Source organism: Heterodontus francisci, chromosome 13, assembly GCF_036365525.1.
Source record: "Heterodontus francisci isolate sHetFra1 chromosome 13, sHetFra1.hap1, whole genome shotgun sequence".
Lineage (NCBI taxonomy): Eukaryota > Metazoa > Chordata > Chondrichthyes > Heterodontiformes > Heterodontidae > Heterodontus > Heterodontus francisci.
Window position 1 is genome coordinate 89316875 of NC_090383.1, and position 21335 is coordinate 89338209.

Sequence of the window (21335 nt, forward strand, 5' to 3'; positions counted from 1 at the left end):
ATGGGGGGGGGGGGATGATGGGGGGGGGGGGGATGATGGGGGGGGGGGGGGATGATGGGGGGGGGGATGATGGGGGGGGGGGATGATGGGGGGGGGGGGGATGATGGGGGGGGGGGGATGATGGGGGGGGGGGGATGATGGGGGGGGGGGATGATGGGGGGGGGGGGATGATGGGGGGGGGGGGATGATGGGGGGGGGGGGATGATGGGGGGGGGGGGGATGATGGGGGGGGGGGGATGATGGGGGGGGGGGATGATGGGGGGGGGGGAGATGATGGGGGGGGGGGAGATGATGGGGGGGGGGGGATGATGGGGGGGGGGGATGATGGGGGGGGGGGATGATGGGGGGGGGGGGGATGATGGGGGGGGGGGGGATGATGGGGGGGGGGGATGATGGGGGGGGGGGATGATGGGGGGGGGGGATGATGGGGGGGGGGGATGATGGGGGGGGGATGATGGGGGGGGGGGATGATGGGGGGGGGGGATGATGGGGGGGGGGGGATGATGGGGGGGGGGGATGATGGGGGGGGGGGGATGATGGGGGGGGGGGGATGATGGGGGGGGGGGGATGATGGGGGGGGGGGGATGATGGGGGGGGGGGATGATGGGGGGGGGGGATGATGGGGGGGGGGGGATGATGGGGGGGGGGGATGATGGGGGGGGGGGATGATGGGGGGGGGGGGATGATGGGGGGGGGGATGATGGGGGGGGGGGGGATGATGGGGGGGGGGGATGATGGGGGGGGGGGATGATGGGGGGGGGGGATGATGGGGGGGGGGGGATGATGGGGGGGGGGGATGATGGGGGGGGGGGATGATGGGGGGGGGGGATGATGGGGGGGGGGGATGATGGGGGGGGGGGGATGATGGGGGGGGGGGATGATGGGGGGGGGGGATGATGGGGGGGGGGGGGATGATGGGGGTGGAAAGAATCAGGGAAAGAGTCGCGCACAGCCAACTCCCACCACCTAAGTAGCGATGAATATCGCAGAAGCAGCTGTCTTACACTTGCCGTTTCCCCACCATAACATGACAGAAATTGGGGGACTCGCTGTGCGGGAAGTCACAAGCCCATATCCACATTATCCCAAGCACTCCATGGCAAAGTGTGCGCAAACACCATGCTGGCTTTTAAATCATTATCATTTGTGAGGCTAATCCAGCCTGCAAGAAAATTTCTCGGTGTAAATGTAATTTCAATCCAGCTGTTAGATTTGGCCCGTTAACATAAGTCTGCAAGCGTCAGCAGAAATCAGCAAGGAATGCAGCTGCTTGCATTCTCAAGGGAAAAAAAAACAGAAGTTGAAAACATTCCGCAATGTGCACGGAAATTTGCAGCCCCTGCAGTATTTCGATTCTTATACACGGAAATCTGCTTCTTTCAAAGTTGGCCAGTGGAAATGCAAACTTGCACAAAGGTTTGCATCACACTTTGAGCTTCAAGGACCTTCAACTCCAAATCCGACCTGATGTGAAGGGAAATTGCATGTGACATTTGGACATCCATAAAGACAGGGTTTTTCTGCCCAATTCTTATCTCTACTCACCTGATAATACTAATGTTGGAAATTTCCTTGGAGTTTCACCTCCTCTGCCATGATCTCGACCGAAGTTCGGCAGAAATGCACGAATGGGGTTTGCACCTAAGTTCTGGCGACAGAGTGGGAGAAGCACCGAGGAAATTTCAGGTGTAATTCATTTTCATTCGGGTGCATGCCTGTTTCTGTGCTGCAACTTTCTGTGGTACAATTAGCTCCACAAGCATCAGCCTTCTCTCTGGTCACTCACTGAAGTAATCATTCTTCATTTTAGAGCCTAAGTGAGAGTCAACAGGTTATGTGATGGTAGAAACAGAACAGCCATACTTGGTTTTGTCTTCAGCTGATATTCACATTCATACACTTTGCACCATGAGTCACCAAGATAGCAATCAGGAAAACCTGGCTGATTTTGTCCCCACTTTATCTCATGTGGAATTCAAGACTAATTAACTACCATCCTGGCTAGCATCAGCTACTTGAACACAGGCCAGGAATTGAACCTGGGAATTTCCCACTTTGGAGGTCACAGTACTGCACCAGGCAGTGCATTTATCAATTAAAACATCACAGGACTAGAAGATTATTTTCTAAGAAGGTAGCAAGTGATGCAATGTATTTCATTGTAACTGGTGAATAGAGAGTTAATGAACTTCCTGTAATAGAGTATTATTTCTTTTCTTCCCAATGAGCTTGTCCAACAGGCTGGGCTGTCTGACTGCACAACATTGACATGCATCGTTTGCAGGCACGTAGCCCAGCTCAGATTTCTCCTGTCAAGATTAGGAACGAGATGCAACCTGTACCATTACCTCAGGTGAAATCATTATCTTTCTTTTGTGGAGGGGAGAGGCAGAATGTTTTCTGCTTCACTTCATTCCCACATGCGCACTTAATAAATTGAACTTGTATTGCCCCAAGGTGGGGCTAGAAATGTAAGGTTAAGTGTTTTGAAAAGAAATTCAAACCAGTTGCATCTCATTGAAAAAGCTCAAGGATATACCAGCAGTTCTATAATCTGTATGAAAGAGCCATGATAATGCCATTTATCTTGACAGGCAGTGATAAATTGAAAAGGCTTGTTCACAGACATTTGCTTGTTTATTTGCTGCAGTGAAAAATAACTTTTTAAAGGTCAACAATCTATCTGATATACTGTGGAACTATTGTGTCTCTTTCCTATATTCTAGTTTACCGAACTAATTACTTGTAACAAGTACTAACAAGCACCTACTTCCACCATACTGGAGAATCATGATCAGATTGACCAAAACCTTCAGTCTACATTTCTTACCCTTTACAAGTGGAATCCATTATTCAGTCAAGGACTTTGCTTCTCTTTCCACAGATGCTGCCAGACCTGCTGAGTATTTCCAGCACTTTTTCTTTTGATTTCAGATGTCCAGCATCTGCAGTATTTTGCTTTTATTCAGTCAAGGATATTTTTGTGAATTGTGTTTTCATCTGATTTGAAGACTATCAATTTTTCATCTAAGCACTCCAGATCAGACTAGATGCAGAGTAAAGTTGCCTCTACTCTTTCCCAGTAATTTGGGTGTATCTCAGCTTTAAATGAACACACCCTAGTGCACTGTATCAATGTAATATTTCTTATTATTTTGCCAATTTACTCCCTCCTTTTCCTGGCCCTTCCTGGTACTCTTTGCTACAGGTACTAGTAACCAATAAGTAGTTCATCATTTTTCACGTGTGTGTGTGTGTGTGTTTGGGGCTATGCTATTTAATTGTGTAGGGTATTACAATTACATTGGCCATGTTATATTTTCTGTATTTTTAAAAGGCCTGTGGACATGTTACCTTTGTGCTCAGCTCAGAGCTGGTACAAATGTTGTGAATTCTTTGCCAAGCCCAGTAACAGGTGAGATGAGAGTTTTTGTCCTTGATATGAAGGCAGCATTTGACCACTTGTGGCATCAAGGAGCCCCAGCCAAATTGAAGTCAATAGGAGTCAGGGAAAAACTCTCCACTGGTTGGAGTCATACCTAGCACAAAGTAAGATGGTTGTAGTTATTACAGGCCAATCATCTCAGCCCAGGATATTGCTGCAGGGGTTCCTCAGGGCAGTGTCCTAGGCCCAATCATCAATGACCTTCCCTCCATCATAAGGTCAAAAGTGGGGATGTTCGCTGACGGTTGTACAATGTTCGGTACTATTCACAACTCCTCAGATACTGAAGCAGACCGTGTCCATATGCAGCAAGACCTGGACAACATTCAGGTTTGGTCTGATAAGTGGCAAGTAACATCTGTCCCACACAATTGCTAGTCAATGACCATCTCCAACAAGAGAGAACTTAGCCACCTCTCTTTGACACTCAATGGCATTACCATTGCTGAATCCCCCACTATCAACATCCTGGGGGTTACCATTGAGGAGAAACTGGACTGGACCAGCCACATCAATACAGTGGCTACAAGAGCAGGTCAGAGGCTGGGAATTCTGCAGCGAGTAACCCACCTCCTGACTCCCCGAAGCCTGTCCACTACCTACAAAACACAAGTCAGGAGTTTTATGGAATACTCTCCACTTGCCTGGATGAATGCAGTTACAACAACACTCAGGAAGCTCAACACCATCCAGGACAAAGCAGCCCACTTGATCAGCACCCCATCCACCACCTTAAACATTCATTCCCTCCATGATCAGCACCCCATCCACCACCTTAAACATTCATTCCCTCCACCACTGATGCACAGTGGCAGGAATGTGTACCATATACAAGATGCACCACAGCAACTCACCACGCCTCCTTCGATAGCACTTTCCAAACCCGCGAACACTTCCACTTAGAAGAACAAGGGCAGCAGATGTGTGGAACATAGCCATCTGCAGGTTCCCCTCCAAGCCACATACTATTCTGATTTGGAAATATATTGCCGTTCCTTCACTGTCGCTGGATCAAAATCCTGGAACTCCAACCCTAACAGCACTGTGGGTGTACCCGCACCAGACGGACTGCAGCAGTTCAAGAAGGTGGCTCACCACCACCTTCTCAAGGGCAGTTAGGGACGGACAACAAATGCTGGTCTTGCCAGCAACGCCCACATCCCATGAAACGAATAAAAAAAGCACTGAGGTTTACTGCCATAATCCCTCCAGTCCAGCACTGGGGCAACCCGAAAATTCAGGACAATTTGATGTCCAGGGATTCTCCCATGGAAAGCTGAATAATGTTTGGCTGATACCAGGCCATATATCAAAACAACCTAGTCCCCTTACAAAATAATGCACAGACTTATATTTAATAATGAATAAAGACAATAAATCATTAGCCATACTTAAATCTACCTTTCTGCTCTTGTCATAACACTAATTCTTTCCACAATGTAGACCTACTCTTATCCTAATCCTGCACCAAGTCCTGTTCACCAAGCACTACTGTGCTTGTTGACCTACATTTGGCTCCCCATCCCCCAAGGGCTCCAATTTCATGTTCAAATCCCTCAATCTATTTGCCCCTTTCTATCTCAGTTATCTCCCCCAGCTCTACAACTCTCCAACATTTCTTCTAACTCATAACTCTTGTGCATCATTCACTCTCTTTGCCCCACAATTGACAGCTGTGCCTTTAGCCATCTAAGTAACACAGCCTAGATTCCCTCCCTAAACCTTCCGCCTCTCCAACTCTCTCTCTCCTCTTTTAAGACTCTCCTTCAAACATATCTCTTTGCCAGAGTTGTTGGTTGCCTATCTTTGACGTCAATGGAACTGACTATCAAGCAGGGCATACTATGGGTGGCAATGTGATACTGTCCTTTTTGCACTGCTGCCCAAGACAAATTTCTACCCAATGGAATTTAGCATCCATGTTGTGGGGAAGATAGAAGGAAGTTCACTCTGGGGAGTAAGTTTTCCAAGTCCATACTGATGCCAAGCTACGGGTTCAGTGTGACAGAAACCACACCTGCCAAATGGAAACATTTTAATTTTGTCATATGGAACACTATTTGAACACTTACTGGACATTGAAAATAACTTGTTTAAAAAGCCCACAGAGCAGTGGGTGAAAACATGGCTGTACATTTGCATTCTGAGAGCCAGTTGCACAGATAAACAATGGAAGTGCCCCCTGATTCAGTTGCCAGATGGATTTTGTCAATTGTAATGATGAAAGGGGGAACAGCATGTCAATGATGAATCTCTCTGCTCGAAAGCCACACTGTGCCTCAGGGTAGACACGCTCAGCCAGCTTCTGGAGCCTGTTTAAAGTGACTCGAGCAAAGACTTTCCCCACTACGCTGAGCAGGGAGATTCCACGGTAGTTGTTGCAGTCACCGTGGTCACCCTTGTTCTTATAGAGGGTGATGATATTGGCATTGCGCATGTCCTGTGGTACTGCTCCCTCGTCCCAGCACAGGGAAAGCAGTTCGTAGAGTGCTGAAAGTATAGCAGGCTTGGCACTCTTGATTATTTCAGGGGTAATGCCGTCCTTCCGTTGGCTAGACAATCAATGGCATCACTGAGTTCTGATTTTGTTGGCTGTATGTCCAGCTCATCCATGACTGGCAGAGACTGGGCTGCATTGAGGGCAGTCTCAGTGACAACATTTTCCCTGGAGTACAGTTCTAGGTAGTGTTCCACCCAGCCGTCCATTTGCTTGCGTTGGTCAGTGATTATGTCCCCTGATTTAGATTTTAGGGGGGCGATCTTCTTGATGGTTGGCCCAAAAGCTCTCTTAATGCCATCATACATTCCTCTGATGTTTCTGGTGTCAGAGGCCAGCTGAATATGACTGCATAGGTGTTGCCAGTAATCGTTTGTGCAGCGCCTGGCTGTTCTTTGTGCAGCGCCTCTGGCTGCTTTAAGTGCTACGGATGTTAACTCGCTGGGGGCTTTCTTGTAGTTCAACAGTGCAACAGTGTTCTCCCTTCGCCAGCAACAGGAGAAATGCTGCAAACAACAGATGCCCCTCTACGTTGCTTTCATTGATCTCACCAAAACCTTTGACCTCGTCAGCAGACGTGGTCTCTTCAGACTACTAGAAAAGATCGGATGGCCACCAAAGCTACTAAGTATCATCACCTCATTCCATGACAATATGAAAGGCACAATTCAGCATAGCGGCGCCTCATCAGACCCTTTTCCTATCCTGAGTGGCATGAAACAGGGCTGTGTTCTCGCACTTACACTTTTTGGGATCTTCTTCTCTCTGTTGCTCTCACATGCGTTCAAGTCTTCAGAAGAAGGAATTTTCCTCCACACAAGATCGGGGGCAGGTTGTTCAACCTTGCCCGTCTAAGAGCAAAGACTAAAGTACGGAAAATCCTCATCAGGGAACTCCTCTTTGCTGACGATGCTGCATTAACATCTCACACTGAAGAGTGTCTGCAGAATCTCCGACAGGATTGCAGCTGCCTGCAACGAATTTGGCCTAACCATCAGCCTCAAGAAAACGAACATCATGGGACAGGACGTCAGAAATGCTCCATCCATCAATATCGGCGACCGCGCTCTGGAAGTGGTTCAAGAGTTCACCTACCTAGGCTCAACTATCACCAGTAACCTGTCTCTCCATGCAGAAATCAACAAGCGCATGGGAAAGGCTTCCACTGCTATGTCCAGACTGGCCAAGAGAGTGTGGGAAAATGGTGCACTGACACGGAACACAAAAGTCCGAGTGTATCAAGCCTGTGTCCTCAGTACCTCGCTCTATGGCAGCGAGGCCTGGACAACGTATGTCAGCCAAGAGCGACGTCTCAATTCATTCCATCTTCGCTGCCTCCGGAGAATCCTTGGCATCAGGTGGCAGGACCGTATCTCCAACACAGAAGTCCTCGAGGCGGCCAACATCCCCCGCATATACACCCAACTGAGTCAGCGGCGCTTGAGATGGCTTGGCCATGTGAGCCACATGGAAGATGGCAGGATCCCAGGACACATTGTACAGCGAGCTCATCACTGGTATCAGACCCACCGGCCATCCATGTCTCCGCTTTAAAGACGTCTGCAAACGCGACATGAGGTTCTGTGACATTGATCACAAGTCGTAGAAGTCAGTTGCCAGTGATCGTCAGAGCTGGCGGGCAACCATAAAGGTGGGGCTAAAGTGTGGCGAGTCGAAGAGACTTAGCAGTTGGCAGGAAAAAAGACAGAAGTGCAAGGGGAGAGCCAACTGTGTAACAGCCCCGACAACCAACTTTATCTGCAGCACCTGTGGAAGCTTCTGTCACTCTAGAATTGGCCTTTATAGCCACTCCAGGCGTTGCTTCACAAACCACTGACCATCTCCAGGCGCTTACCCATTGTCTCTCGAGACAAGGAGGCCAAAGAAGAAGAAGAAGATGATGAAAAGACATTGAGGATCATTGAATGTTTAAGAGCTAGCATTCCATCCCCCACCTCCCCTCCCCATTGACTGCCTGGTAAGCTTTGAAGAATCCACAAACCTCGCAGGCGATGCTGTCTCAAACAAAGAGCAAGTCACATGACTAACCTGCTGGCCAACCTGGGAATTGATTGAATTGTGCTCACAGTAAAGTCTTGAGGCAGACTGCTTTTGAAGACCAAAAGAGAAGCAAGGTCTCTCTCTCTCTGTCTCTCTCTCTCTCTCATGCAAAGTTCCAGGGACCCACAAAAGTAACTTAAGCCTCAAGACATAAACCCCCTGCAGCCTTCTGGTAGCAGTGAAACAAGTTTGAAAGTGTGCACTGGGCCCCGATGAGAATTGCAAGACTTAACTTCAATCAAAGGCATTACATGCAACCCAAAACCAGTAACTGAATTCCATCTACTACTTCAAACCTCCCCCCCCCCTTTAATTCTTTCTCCTCTGTATCTATTTGTGTGTGTTTACCTCATATGCAAGCTAGCATGGTTGTGTCACATATTCTTAGTAGTTTTAACAGAGTTAGAATTTTAAGGTTAATAAACTTGCACCTTTCTTGTTTAAACCCAAGAAAGCCTGCCTGATTGATTCCTTTACAATTACAATTAGAGAGCAGTGAGCAAGGACTCACTGAGGGGAAGCTAAAAAAAAAAATACTGTGTTTTGAAAGTTAAACCCTGTTACGACCAAACCAGGAAAAGGCTGAGAGGGGTGCCCTAGACCCCTTCCTCACCTGGTCGTAACATTCAGGCTTGTATTTCACGTGCGACACCTGATTAGGCAGTTTTTGGTGCTGGCATTGAATAGCTGAAATGGAAAATCACCCTGTTCCTCAACAGCTGATTTTCCTGAGTTTAGATGAACACAAAAAACGCGAAAACTAAATATAAAAAACAGACATCAAACTATTGTACACGTGGCATGGCACACTGACATTAATTACAAGGCTGAACTAATTCATGAAGATGATGCTAGAAATGAGTCTTTGAACGTAATTTTTACCAACATATGCCTCAAGAGTTCTATTATTGAACAATCAAAAGCCATGTTTACAGTAGTTGCTAATTAAAACATTTTTTTAGAGATACTTCCTCTTATAAATGCATCTTTATTAGGTCAAGACTTCAGTCTTCTATTTTTATGGAAACTGAGCCTGATATTCTTTAGAAAGTAGAGTTTTGTATCCAGCCCACACTTCCCACTGGGCCTTTCTTCCCTTTTGCACATCTGAAAATTTTTAATACAAAATAATGGGCCTAATTTCAATGCAGCAAAAGAGCTGCAGCTACGGTCGTAACTATTTTCCACTGGTGGAAAGCCAATAGCATCTTCCAACAATAAAATCAGGTCCAGTGTAGTTGTTTGTCTCTCTTTTTCTCTCTCTCTCTCTCTTGAGTGAAAAGCCAGTTAAAGGCCATGTGTTCTCTTTCAGTTGCTTTCAGCAAGTAATTACGAGCTTGTAAATGGGCTCAGGTGACAATGTCATTGAGGAAGGTGGGCGCCATCATGTGAAACACAGCATTCGTCTCTGACTTTCCAAGACCCTGAGCGATGAACTGAAAAGCACAGCATCAATGTTAGAAACAGCCTGTCGGGCGACATGAGGACAGTTAATCATTAGCTTGCTTGGTTACTTTTCCCTAACTTATTACTTCATTGTACAATACACTCATTCTAAAGATGTTGTGGTTTATAAGGTGATTGACCTTGGTTCATATGCTTTCAGATTACATTTTATGTTTTTTTTTATGGGATGGTCACTGTTGGATGGACCTTGGTACAATATAATAAATGCTTAACTACTCAACCACCATATTACAATGAGGGTGGAGTACACAATGAAACATGTTATTACAGGGAGGAAAAGAGCTTTTGGTGCAATAATAAATCCCTTTCTTTTTATACGTTACAGTAAAATGAAACACAGAGATAGGGTTGCTGCAAAGGCAAGATTTATCTTGCTGAGAGAGTTTTAACATGTGGAAAAATTCTGCATTAAATCAGCTTTTCTGATGATTCAATGAACAAAAGTGCTGAGTCACTCAGACCCTAACCCCAGGTTTGATCCCCGGTCTATATAAAGATGGTTGATCTCAGCCAGGAGTGCTACAATTGCCCTTGGTACTCTTAGTGCCCTTTTGTTTATATATTCTGCCCTGGGTAAAATAGGAATGGTGTACTTAACTCCCCGTCTGCACTGCATTCGTGCAGGCTGATATTTTAACTCCTGGGCATTGGGAGATTTGTGAGACCCCCTTGCCAAAATTTGGGACCCGATGACATCATTTGCACTTGTGATTCTTGCTGAGTGCGGAATGTGCATGGGAAAGCTGACAACAAATGGATGGACAAGATAAATGTAAAATCTTTTTTTTTTGGTTTCCTTTCTTGCCAGAAGTTAACGACTTAACTTAGTGCTGAGGACTGTTCCCTCCAGTCCTCAGCTGTGGCCTTCATCCTTGCCTGAAATCCTGGTTCTGCCCGCCAACCTCAACGCTAGTTTGGACTGGGAGTCCACCTCCCAAAATTTATCTGTGGTTCGGCAGTTAAAATGGCCCAGGCCTCATGTTGGTGCAGCTGTGCAAGCCTGTCATTCACTCCAGCCCCTGCTCACCACACTTATGACCATAGTCAAAATTATGTCAGACAAACATGAGGTGGACAGTTACAGTGACTCAAAGGAGGATGGCACTAAGCAACTTGTGGCATCGTAGTGCTCTCACCTCTGAGTTATAAGGCTGAGGCTTCAAGTCTCTCCTGTGATCCGTGGTGCCCCTCAAGAATCCATAGTGGCATCTCAGCTTTTCATTATACTTATAAATGATTTGGATGAAGGAATAGGGAGTTGTATACCTAGGTTTGCTGACTAGTTTAGGTGGCATCGTAAATAGTGTAGATTGGAGCAAAATGTTGAAAAAAATACATTGATAAATTAAATGAGTGGGCCAAACTGTGGCAGATGGAGTTTAATGTGGCAAAGTGTGAGGTCAACCAATTTGAACGAAATTGGATGAAAATGTGAGACAGATCAGAGTATTTTCTGAATAGTGAGAAGCTAGGAACTGTGGACGAAAAGAAGGATTTAAGGGTCCAATTACAGAGATCACTAAAAGTGAGTGGACAGCTGCAAAATGTAATTAAAAAGGAGAATGAAATATTGGCCTTTATCTCATGTGGGCTGGAATACAAAGGGGTGAAAGTTATATTATCATTATATAAAGCTTTGGTTAGACCCTATCTATGGTCTAGTTTTCAGTTCCAGCCACTGCACCTCAGGAAGGATATATTGGGGGTGTCTAGCGCTGATTCACCAGAATGATACTGTGTCTAAAAGGTTTAAGTTATGAGAATAGGTTGCATAGGCTAGTCTTGTATTCCCTTGAATATAGATGATAACAGGGTGATCTCATTGAGGTGATTAAGATGAACCAAGGATTTGATAGGGTGGATAGAGAGAAACTATTTTATCTGGTGGGGAAGTATGGAACAACGAGGCATAACATTAAAATTAGAGTTAGACCATTCAGGGGTAATGTCAAAAAGCACTTCTTCACATAAAGGCTAGTGGACTTCTGGAGTTCTATCCCCCAAAAACTGTTGATTCAATTGAAAATTTCAAAATTGAGATTGATAGACTTCTATTAGGGAAGAATATTGAGGGTTATGGAGCCAAGGTGGGTAGATGGAGTTAAGGTACAGATAAGCCATGATTTAATTAAATGGCGGAACAGACTTAAGAGGCTGAATGGCCTACTCCTGGTCTTATGTTCCACTCCAGTGGCTTGAGCACAAAATCTAGGCTGACACTCCAGTGCGGTGCTGCACTGTCAGAGATGCTGTCTTTCAGATGAGATGTTAAACCGAGGCGCCGTCTGCCTTCTCTATCCTTGGCCTTCCACATTGTTCCAATGAAGCTAAACACAAGCTTGAGGAACAGCATCTCTTCTCTCTACTGGGCACATTACAGCCTTGCATTATTCCAGTATTATCATTGACTTTAACAACTTCAGATCTTAACTACCACTCCCATTTTCTGTCCCAAAGCAGGTGCTGGTAGTACAGGATGGGTGCAGTACAGCCAGTGGAAATTGGGGAGGTCTGGGCTGATGCTTGGGATAGGGATGCCCTCTGGTTGGCCTCCATGCCATCGGGGCTACCTGCCTTTCTTCCACCACATTCGTGGATGACAGGAGGTTTTGCCATTTTTCCAGGTTTTCAATACTTTCTTCCCCCTCTGCTATTCTGTTGTGACCATTTACATCTCCTCAGGATGCATGACAGATTTTTAAATGGTTGCATCTCCAACTTTTACCCATTCTGACTTAAAATCATTGACCTGAAATGTTAATTCTGCCCGACCTGCTGAGTATTTCCAGCATTTTTGTGTTTATTTCAGATTTCCAGTACCTGATGTATTTTACTTTTGCTTTATTGTTTAATCCACTGCCACTTCTCTTCCAGGAATGCTCACCTTGAAGGACTTCTGCTCTTCTCTACAGTAGGATTCAAAAACTTAAATCTCCAACTTCTTCCGATTCTAACGCGAGGCCATCAATCTGGAATGCTAAGATCCACAGATGCTGCCTGACCTAATGAGTATATACAGCATTTTTTACTTTTATTTCCTCTGGACACATCTTTGATTTCTCTAATTTCTCTCATTGCCACCTCCTTTTGCCTTGCACCATCATCATTGCCATTTAACCACCCCTGCCAATCACAAACTCTCCTTTCTTCTTTTCCTGACCCCTTTTCCCTGCCACTTTAGCCACTTAAATCCATTTCATCTGTAACATCTTTCAGTGTGATGAAAGATCATCGTTAACCTGATATTTCCCTGTCCACAGCTGCTATTTGACCTGTTGAGTGGTTCCCGAAATTTCTTCTTTTATTTTAGAAAAGTTAGCAAACAGGTTGTCAGATTAGCAGTGAGAAATGATCAAATGTCAGTTGCATGTCAAGTATATATATATATATATATAGATAGAAAAATATTCCTATAACGCAAAAAGGGGCTGCATAAAAGTGTAATGTTCTGTTGATAAAATAAGGCATTAAAGTTAAAATAAAGTCAGGGCTCAAAACTAAATATGATCATGAGGAATACAGAAAGTGTAGCTGAGAGGTGAAATGGAAAATTAAAAGGCTAAATGAATATGAAAAAGAGACCAGGAGATAATATAAAAGGAAGCTTTAAGGGCTTTTCTAAGCATTAAAAAGTAAAAGAATAGTTAAAGGAGAGTGTAAGACCGCTCGGGGATGAAGGAGAGAGTCTAATTGTGGAGAGTGAAGGTATACTAGAGGCAGTAAAGAAATATTTGTTCTTGGTTTTCACAAATGGCGTGAATGATAAAATGTAGTTGTATCCAAAACTGCAGTATTCTAGTTGTGGCTTAATTAGATTCATCATTACATTTTGCTCTTTATTTAATTAACTGTATATATAAAAAACAGCATTTTCTCTTAAGGTCTTTTCCACCAGCAATCCTCATTTTAAAGATCTATGTGCCTGTACCCTTAGATTACCTGTTCCTCCACTCCACTTGAAACTTCTGCTACTTAGGGTGTATTTTCATTGCTTGTTCTTTTACTCTCAAAATATGCTGCCTCATATTTATGTACATTGAATGGCATTTTCCATATATTTGCTCACTGCCCTAACTTGTCTGTGTCCTCTTGCATCCTCACTCACAATTGCCAAGCTCTGGTTTTGGTGTTCCAAGCAAAGTTTCATTTATTCCATTTGTCTCATGCCCAAATGGTTTATGCAAAAGGAGAACAAGGGACTTTCCAACACAAATCCCTGGGATGCATCACTAGCTACATCTTACCAATTTCAGAAACATCCAATTGGTTCCACTCTCAGCACTCTATCTTTCAGCTATAGCTTCCAACTTTGCCAACACTTCACCTTTAACACCATGACCTTTATGTTTGCATTCGTTATTGCGACCTGGATTTCGCGGTCAGCATCAAAGAAAACTGCCCACAAAGATCTAGTGATCTCTGTGGTGTGGATTCCCCCTTTACCAACATCAGTTAAAATTTGGTGCCAAGTCAAGGGGATCTCCAGGTGTCCAGCAACAGAGATGTCATCAAACAATGTAAGCATCCAATCACATTGAAGTCTTCTCAAAGATACTAAGCCAGGAAATAAAGTGCACTGATTATTCTTTACTTTTAATTTAATCTTACAAATAACAAAATAAATGACTGGCCTATACACATGGGATTAAGATAGCAGCTGAAATATCATAAACAAGGTTTTAAAATATTATTTTAAAAATATGCGAAATTTGTTATAATAAAGAAATTTGACAATCACAGATATAAATTACTCTTTCAGGGCCAGTGAGGCAGTTTAGCAGTAATTACAAACTTAGTACACTGTTAAAAGCCCAAATACACCTCATTCAACAATATGCCACTTTTTCAAGGGTTTTTACAGTGAGACTGATCATGTAACACTAGTTCAGCCTCAGCTGGAGTACTGCGTCCAGTTCTGGGCTCCACACTTTAGGAAAGAGGTGAGGGCATGGGAGAGGGTACAGAAAAGATTCATGAGAATGGTTCCAGGGATGAGAAATTTCAGTTATGAAGATAGATTGGAGAAGTTAGGACTGTTTTCCTTGGAGAAGAGAAGGCTGAGAGGTGATTTGATAGAGGTATTCAAAATCATGAGGGGTCTGGACAGAGTAGATGGAGAGAAAGTGTTCCCACTCATGAAAGTATTGAGAACGGGAGGGCACAGATTTAAAGTATTTGGTAAGAGAAGCAAAAGTGACATGAGGAAAATCATTTTCACACAGCGAGTGGTTAAGGTCTGGAATGCGCTGCCTGAGAATGAGGTGGAGACAGATTCAATTGAAGCATTCAAAAGAGAATTAGACAGTTATATGAAAAGGAAGAACGTGCAGGGTTATGGGGAGAAGTCAGGGGAATGGAACTGAGTGAATTGCTCTTTCGGAGAGCTAGTGCAGACACGATGGGCCGAATGGCCTCCTTCTGCACAGTAACGATTCTGTAAAAGAGCAAGTTCTCGTTTGTTTAATGATTTCCATTTGATTGCAGTCTTCAGGGACTTCAACAGTGCACCCTATTTGAAAGCATAGAATCACTGACACTGACTTCTGGATTTCCACATTATTCTGTGAATGTTTAGTTTATTTTAGTTCAGAGATACAGCACTGAAACAGGCCCTTTGGCCCACCGAGTCTGTGCCGACCATCAACCACCCATTTAGACTAATCCTACACTAATTCCATATTCCTACCACATCCCCACCTGTCCCTATATTTCCCTACCACCTACCTATACTAGGGGCAATTTATAATGGCCAATTTACCTATCAACCTGCAAGTCTTTGGCATGTGGGAGGAAACCGGAGCACCCGGAGGAAACCCATGCAGACACAGGGAGAACTTGCAAACTCCACACAGGCAATACCCAGAATTGAACCCGGGTCGCTGGAGCTGTGAGGCTGCGGTGCTAACCATTGTGCCACTGTGCCGCCCGATGTGCAGACTCCAGATGTTGCGGTCAGTTTCAGAGGAGTAATGACGGCGAATGCTGACAGCGTCACTGTCATTACCACCACAAAATGTTTTATGTCTCTTTAAGAAGCACAAAGTCTAAATATACCACAACCACTGCCTTTCCTTTTTTTTCTTTGTCGTCATAGCTACAAAAATACAGTTCTTGTCTTGCTGTGATTGATAAACAGCATGATATTACAAATACAATCTCAGGATTAAAAACACCAGGGCTCTATTCTTAAATTAAACTCTTCTGCATAAAAAGTGTAACATGGAATCACTCTAAATGAAGAAAATCCACAGCATGTTTGGCAAAAAAAGCCTTGCATGCTAATAAACACCTCTAACTGTCTTAATCTTATATATATTAACACATTAGAAGCCTGAAGTGTTTGGCTAAACAACATAACCTGGTCAGGAACCATTTACAGTCAAAGAATTAAACAAAAAGCAGACTGATCCTCCACACACTTCAATGTCAATCCCAGTGCTGCATATTTTCTCCTTCACTAAGGCAATAGTTATCCTCCCTAGAAAGAAGTCACAGAAGTCATTCTTAAAATTTTTAATACAATGGGGCCAATTTCCAACAACCCTGCATTCTCTGATACCCCAGGACTGCCATTTTGAATTGGGCCCTTCAGATAAGTGGCCAAGGCTGTCAGCAAAAACAGACAGTAGCTTTCTTACAGAGAGCAAACCGGAGTTCTATGATGTCATTAGGACCCTGATGCAATCTTCAAGTATCAAAGGGTGAAGTGGGCAATGCACACACTGTGCCTGCATATAAAGAAATTGGCCAAATGTCTTGAAAAGAACCCCAGGAAAGCACTCCAATGTCCCAGACTCTGCCCTCACCATCCCCGGGTATGTCCTGTCCCACAGGCAGGACAGACCCAGCAGAAGTGGCGGCACAGTGGTATACAGTAGGGAGGGAGTTGCCCTGGGAGTCCTCAACATCGACTCTGGACCCCATGAAGTCTCATGGCATCAGGTCAAACATGGACAAGGAAACCTCCTGCTGATTACCACCTACCGCCCTCCCTCAGCTGATGAGTCAGTACTCCTCCATGTTGAACAGCACTTGGAGGAAGCACTGAGGGTGGCAAGGGCACAGAATGCACTCTGAGTGGGGGGACTTCAATGTCCATCACCAAGAGTGGCTCGGTAGCACCACTACTGAACGAGCTGGCCGAGTCCTAAAGGACAGATCTGCTAGACTGGGTCTGCGGCAGGTGGTGAGGCAACCAACAAGAGGGGAAAACATACTTGAACTCTTCCTCACCAATCTGCCTGCCGCAGATGCATCTGTCCATGACAGCATTGGTAGGAGTGACCACTGCACAGTCGTTGTGGAGACGAAGTCCCACCTTCACATTGAGTATACCCTCCATCGTGTTGTGTGGCACTACCACCGTGCTAAATGGGATAGATTTCGAACAGATCTAGCAATGCAAAACTGGGCATCCATGAGGAGCTGTGGGCCATCAGCAGCAGCAAAATTGTACTTAACCACAATCTGTAACCTCATGGTCCAGCATATCCCCCACTCTACCATTACCATCAAGTCAGGAGACCAACCCTGGTTCAATGAAGAGTGCAGGAGAGCATGCCAGGAGCAGCACGAGGCATACCTCAAAATGAGGTGTCAACCTGGTGAAGCTACAACACAGGACTATCTGCGTGCCAAACTGCGTAAGCAGCATGCGATAGACAGAGCTAAGCGATCTCATAACCAACGGATCAGATCTATGCTCTGCAGTCCTGCCATATCCAGTCGTGAATGGTGGTGGACAATTAAACAACTAACTGGAGGAGGTGGCTCCACAAATATCCACATCCTCAATGATGGGGGAGCCCAGCACATCAGTGCGAAAGAAAAGGCTGAAGCATTTGCAACAATCTTCAGCCAGAAGTGCCGCGTTGATGATCCATCTCGGTCTCCTCCTGAAGTCCCCAGCATCACAGATGCCAGACTTCAGCCAATTCGATTCACTCCGCGTGATATCAAGAAACGACTGAAGGCACTGGATACTGCAAAGGCTAATATTCCGGCAATAGTACTGAAGACCTGTGCTCCAGAACTTGCCGCGCACCTAGCCAAGCTGTTCTAGTACAGCTACAACACAGGCATCTACCCTGCAATGTGGAAAATTGCCCAGGTATGTCCTGTACACAAAAAGCAGGAGAAGTCCAACCCCGCCAATTACTGCCCCATTAGCCTACTCTCAATCATCAGTAAAGTGATGGAAGGTGTCATCAACAGTGCCATCAAGCTGCACTTGCTTAGCAATAACCTGCTCAGTGATGCTCAGTTTGGGTTCCGCCAGGGCCACTCAGCTCCTGACCTCATTACAGCCTTGGTTCAAACATGGACAAAAGAGCTGAACTCAAGAGGTGAGAGTGACTGCCCTTGACATCAAGGCAGCATTTGACCGAGTATGGCATCAAGGAGTCCTAGCAAAACTGAAGTCAATGGGAATCGGGGAAAACACTCCGCTGGCTGGAATCATATCTAGCTCAAAGGAAGATGGTTGTGGTTGTTGGAGGTCAATCATCTGAGCTCCAGGACATCACTGCAGGAGTTCCTCTGGGTAGTGTCCTAGGCCCAACCATCTTCAGCTGCTTCATCAATGACCTGCCTTCAATCATAAGGTCAGAAGTGGGGATGTTCGCTGATGATTGCACAATGTTCAGCACCATTCGTGATTCCTCAGATACTGAAGCAGTCCATGTAGAAATGCACCAAGACCTGGACAATATCCAGGCTTGGGCTGATAAGTGGCAAGTAACATTCGCGCCACACAAGTGCCAGGCAATGACCATCTCCAACAAGAGAGAATCTAACCATCTCCCCTTGACATTCAATGGCATTACCATTGCTGAATCCCCCACTATCAATATCCTAGGGGCTACCATTAACCAGAAACTGAACTGGAGTAGCCTTATAAATACCGTGGCTACAAGAGCAGGTCAGAGGCTAGGAATGCGGCAAGTAACTCACCTCCTGACTCCCCAAAGCCTGTCCACCATCTACAAGGCACCAGTCAGGAGTGTGATGGAATACTCTCCACTTGTCCGGATGGGTGCAGCTCCAACAACACTCAAGAAGCTTGACACCATCCAGGACAAAGCAGCCCGCTTGATTGGTACCCCATCTACAAACATTCACTCCCTCCACCACCGACGCACAGTGGCAGCAGTGTGTACCGTCTACAAGATGCACTGCAGCAACGCATCAAGTCTCCTTAGGCAGCACCTTCCAAACCCGCAACCTCTACCACCTAGAAGGACAAGGGCAGCAAGTGCATGGGAACACCACCACCTGCAATTTCCCCTCCAAGTCACACACCATCCTGACTTGGAACGATATCGCCGTTCCTTCACTGTCGCTGGGTCAAAATCCTGGAACTCCCTTCCTAACAGCACTGTGGTTGTACCTACCCCACATGGACTGCAGCGGTTCAAGAAGGCAGCTCACCACCGACCTTCTCAAGGGCAATTAGGGATGGGTAATAAATGCTGGCCTGGCCAGCGACGCCCATATCACATGAATGAATAAAAAAAAATATTGGGGCAGGTTGATTTTTAAGCAATGTTTGTGGGGCTAAGAGGAACATTAACGCCATGCAACTATTGACACCCCCGATTCCTGACCCTTTGCTGCCCTCCTCTGGGATTGCCTGCCCCTTTAACGTAACTGGACTGACTTAGTTCTGTGCAGGAGCTGTTGGATTTCCCCCTCCTTGGATTGGCAAGTTAGTTCAAATGCATGGGCAGCTCATCGCAAATATGGCCATGAGGCCTGACCTTCCAAACAGTTTGTGTCACTGACCACTTACACAGCGAGCAGCAGGCTTGCTCCACCTGATTTTTGTTTGATGAAAAGATTGCATCAAAATTGGCCCTGATATGTAACTACAAACTTTTCTAAAAATATTATCAATGCTAATGATCTGAAACAAGATGAATTTTAGGTCTTTCACAAAGACATTTATGTCATTCCCACAGCCTGAAAGTACAAATGAGTTAACTCATTCATCTACTCAAAGGTGATATAATTAAGTAAGTTTTAACATAAAGCATTTGTGGTAAGTAGGTGTCGTATCAGAGTTAAGCTTTTCATTATTTATGGTTGCAATCATGTAGGTGTACTTCCATGGTGATTTTCTAGCACAAGATGTATACATATATTAAACAAGCAATTAAATTAATATTGGTGGTGTTGTTTGAGCTTTGCTTTTAATCAGCGAGAATTAAAAATAGTGTAAGTTTGCCACAGTTTGTGTGGAATCTATCTTTTTACCACTGGCATTTGGATTAACACCTAGGGAACAATATACTTGCCTTGGAGAGAGTGCAATGAAGGTTCACTCGACTGATTTCTGAGATGAGGGAATTGACCTATGAAGAGAGAATTGAGTAGACAAGGCCTGCATTCCCTAGAATTAAGAAGAATAGGGGGCGAACTTGTTGAAACATATAAAATTCTTAAGGGGTTTGATAGGGTGAATGCTGAGAGGATTTTCCCCAGCTGGGGTCCAGAACTTGGGTGGCACAGTGGCGCAGTGGTTAGCACCGCAGCCTCACAGCTCCAGGGACCCGGGTTCGATTCTGGGTACTGCCTGTGCGGAGTTTGCAAGTTCTCCCTGTGTCTGCGTGGGTTTTCGCCGTGTGCTCCGGTTTCCTCCCATATCCAAAAGACTTGCAGGTGATAGGTAAATTGGCCGTTGTAAATTGCCCCTAGTGTAGGGAGGTGATAGGCAATATGGGATTACTGTAGGGTTAGTTTAAATGGGTGGTTGTTGGTCGGCACAGACTTGGTGGGCCGAAGGGCCTGTTTCAGTGCTGTATCTCTAAATAAAAATAAATAAAACTTAGGGAGTTACAGTTTCAGGATAAGGGGTAGGCTATTTAGGACTGAGATGAGGAGAAATTTCTTCACCTTCACCAGCGGGTGTGTGACTATAGGCAGCAAATCATGCAGGTCTTTGCCTGGTATCCTGACAGCAGTCATGATGCCTTCATTCTGCAGCAGTCCACTGTGCCAACTGCATTTGAGCTACCAAGACAGAGATTGATAGATTTTTACTAAGGGGATTAATGGGTCTGGAAAGGTGGAGTTGAGGTAGAAGATTAGCCATGATTATATTCAACGGCAGAGCAGGCTCTAAGGGCCGAATGGCCTTCTCCTGCACCTATTTCCGATGTTCTTAAGTTCACTTCTAGCTTAGCTAGGCTGAAAGTCTCTGCTATGCTAATTGTAAAGGACAGTGGGTGAGAAATTGGGCTTGTCAGTGCCCATTTCTTGGGTGCTATGAGTGCCCTTAGAGTTCCAAAATGATGTCCATGTCGCACATGCACATTTGTGGGGCAAATCATGCTGGATGTCATATTGGTGCAGGCATTAGCACATGCGCAATGAATGTCTGCGGTATGCAAGGCAGACAGATCATGGTGTCAATCAGCGTGTGATACTGATTTAATGCCAGTGGTGCCGTTTTGGAGCTCAATGGTCCAGTCAATGCCACAACTTAACCTTGCGCAGCTGAGCATGTATTCAGCAGCAGGAAGAACCCCATTGGAGATCATCACCTGCTTACAGGTTAGTTGCTAGTTTCTTCCGGCTGTTGCTACAAGTCTGTGTTTGGTGCTTTCTATACTTGTTCCAAGTTGCAAAACTCTACAGGGAGTGGTGTGGCAGGTGCTGAAGGACTGTTTGCTGACTTCAAAGCTTCTGCACAAACCAGTTGCTCTCAGATATGGATGCACTAGTAGGAATTCCCCATGGAATACAGCATGACTTGGAGAATGAACAGAGACTATGCAGGACAAACTCCTAGAAAAGAGAGGAGGGTGAGAAGCGCTGTCAGCAGGGATAATTCTCCCACCTGAACCTCAGCAAAAACAATGAGTG

General features: G+C 45.4%; 1 protein-coding gene across 2 annotated transcripts in view; it reads left to right on the forward strand.

Annotated features, from left to right (window-relative positions):
- The window catches only part of LOC137376488 (zinc finger CCHC domain-containing protein 3-like), a 153532-nt gene that overhangs the window by 101166 nt on the left and 31031 nt on the right, over positions 1-21335 (forward strand). For both annotated transcript variants that reach the window (XR_010976246.1, XR_010976247.1), the window contains exon 3: positions 12345-12479. The gene's annotated coding sequence lies outside the window, so the exon portion shown is untranslated. The remainder of the gene's footprint in view (positions 1-12344; positions 12480-21335) is intronic.